The sequence below is a fragment of the Corvus brachyrhynchos genome, unplaced genomic scaffold (genome assembly GCF_000691975.1).
Source record: "Corvus brachyrhynchos isolate BGI_N302 unplaced genomic scaffold, ASM69197v1 scaffold53, whole genome shotgun sequence".
Classification (NCBI taxonomy): Eukaryota; Metazoa; Chordata; class Aves; order Passeriformes; family Corvidae; genus Corvus; species Corvus brachyrhynchos.
Window position 1 is genome coordinate 7,865,349 of NW_008237681.1, and position 2,818 is coordinate 7,868,166.

The window sequence follows — 2,818 nt, forward strand, 5'->3', positions numbered from 1 at the left end:
GGGACACCCAGCTATTTCCTCCACTGTCTCTCCCAGGTAGGCGCCAATATCCCGGAGAGAGAGGTCTCCCGGCCCTTCCCTGAAGAAAATGGTTGAAACGAGGGGCGTTTGCAGTGCACTGTGTCTGCCGTAAGCAAGAGGCGCACGGCCAGAACCAGCGGCTCTCTGCGCCCTCTTGCAGCCTCGTCGCTTTCCAGCGTTAGGCCTGGTTCTGCTCCAGATAGGCCAAACCCTGGTATTTTCACGAGGATGAAGATATTTTTACATGGAGCATCATGAACAAGTGCGGAGAGGGGCAGAGCAGTGCTTCAGAGCATTGGAGACTGATGCTAAGAGGTGGAAATTCTGCCTAGAGAAAATGGTTGGAAAAGTCCTAGCTTGTATACTGGATCCTGGGAGCCCTTTTCATCCCTGGGGAGGGTGTGAGAAATCCCTAAGGAAAGTTCCTTTGGAGATAAGGGTGCCCAAGGGGTACAGGATCTTCTGGGACCTCTCGCCATTAGGGAAATGCCAGAAGTGGGTCTCTTACTCCAGAGACCCAACAGTGTGTCTCTTGTAATGAAAGGGTGATTTCCTCTTCGATTTGAAAAGGAGCAGATTTGACCCCATGGGAACAGGCATGTTGCCTCTTGTTTTCTCTTTACACACGTCGTGAGACTCTGTCTAGAATTACAAGGAACAGAAAGCTGTATATGAGACAAATGAAAAGGAGGGAAAGAAGAACAAAAAATAAAGGGGAGGAATGGGAAGGGAACACAAAGAGAAGGGGAAGAGAAAGGGGAAAGGGAAGTAAAGGGGGAAGAGGTCGGGGAAGGGGAAGGGAGAAGGGGGAAGGGGGAAGGGAAGAAAAAGGAAACCCCAGCCACCCAGAACAGGCATCTCAATGGTAATTCTCTCACTCCTCACTGAATCTGAGTGTCCTTAAAAATAGCAGTTGCACTGATGCAAAATGCTGGTTCAATTACTGTACATCACTGTCTCATTCAAACTCTCCCCTAAACAAACACATATAAAACCTCAAATAGGGACATGGAAGACAGGTTGAATGAAAAATTTACGTAGTTTTAAGAATGAAGAGTGGAATATTAACCCCTTAACTTCCAGTCCTACTTTCAAAAATCTTCATCTACAGCTAGCCAAGATGAGATGGCATCATCTGTTCTCACAGTGCATCCTAATAGCAGGTTTGGCTGCCTAGTTTATTTTTGTCTTGTACCTCTGTGCATGGCCCCCATGGATGAGGACATTAATCCACAGGCTGGATCTGTCCCACAAAAACAAAATCTCTACCCTGATTCCCTGAGCAGTGGCCAAGTGCTTCAGCACCACTGCCTGACAGAAATGCCCAGGTATGCACTCTGGGTACTGGATCCCCAGTGCCTGACCATCTGTTTGTCTGTCTGTCCATCCCCCATCTGTGAAATCCATGATCCCCTGGACAAGGACAGAGACAAGGTGAGCATGGAGCAGCAGGCAATGCTCACTGAGCAAAGCCAGTGAAGTCGATGAATTGCACTGATGGGGATCCTTCTCCTTTGGCCCCTTGTTCCCCTCCGTGCTCTCAGAGCACAGCTCTGGGCACACTATGTGTACCATGTCTCAGATGGCTGGGAGATAGCAATCAGGGCAAAAGCACAGATGTAGAAAACTTTCACAGCAAGTCATAGGCTTCTGCCAGAGAATTCAGCCCAGGAACATGTAGAAAATTCTGAGTTTGTCTAAAAAACTTATACCAAAGCAAATAAAATCCTTGGAAGCAGATTACTTTATTATCCTCTTCCTCCCCTTCCTAGCTGAGGCATATTTAAGAAGAACACAGAAATATTGCTGGAACTGCTGACCAACTTCTGATCCTATCTATCAGTATCAATAGTTTCCGATAAACACTTCAGCTGAGTTTTTCAGTCACTGAGGACCAGAAATGGTGAAAGGATTAAGTGGGAAATGAGGCAACCTGAGTTACCCACCGCTGTAACAGAACTGCATTAACCCCTTGATACATGTATACAAGCAATGCCCAATGTCACCTCACCTGTCCCCTCTATGCCCAGGCACAGAGGCACAGTGAAGGGGGCTGTTTACACTCTTTGCCTGGGAGGACTGGTCTTTCCGGCCTCCTGCTAGCAAGGCTGAGCTCAAGGAGGAAAAATGTGCCTTCACACGGATCCCGAGGTGGGCCCGACCTTGACCATGTTGGTCCCAGAATCGCAGAGAAAATCGCGGCCCGCAGGGGTGCCCAGCGCGATGGATTTCTCCCCAGCTGGTCGCACGGGATGCCCGGCATGCAGGGTGGGTGTGCTGGTCAGCGGGAAAAGGCGCTGCAGCAGCAGGGAGGCTGAGAGATCATCACGTTTCTGCTGGGAATAGGGGGTGTATCAATATTGCGTGGAGAGGAAAATCTGGACATGTTCGTGTGATTGCCTGTAGTGTTGCCTGAGAACTGGCGTGAGAAAAGATAATGTTAGAAGCGAAGCCCAAGTGTCCGGGCTTAGCTGTTTCCAAAAGAGGAAACGAGCGCGTACTGGGAAGTCCCGGCAGAGAAAGGCAGGAGCTGGTTTCTCGGGCAGGGCAGCAGCGCGCAGGGCACGGCGTAAGTACCGTGAAGGCTGCAGCAGGGAGCCATGGCACACAGACGGGACCAGCTGGCCCATCCAGCGCGTTTTTCCGCTGCCTGTCCCGCGCTCTATGGCTCTGTTTCTCTGCCGGCTTGCTGCACGCTCCTTCAGGAGCTGATCCCGAAGTCCCAGACAAGTCTCGTCAACAAAGATGAGAAGGGAACACGACACAGCACTGGGAGAGTGCGGGCTCGGGGCAGGAC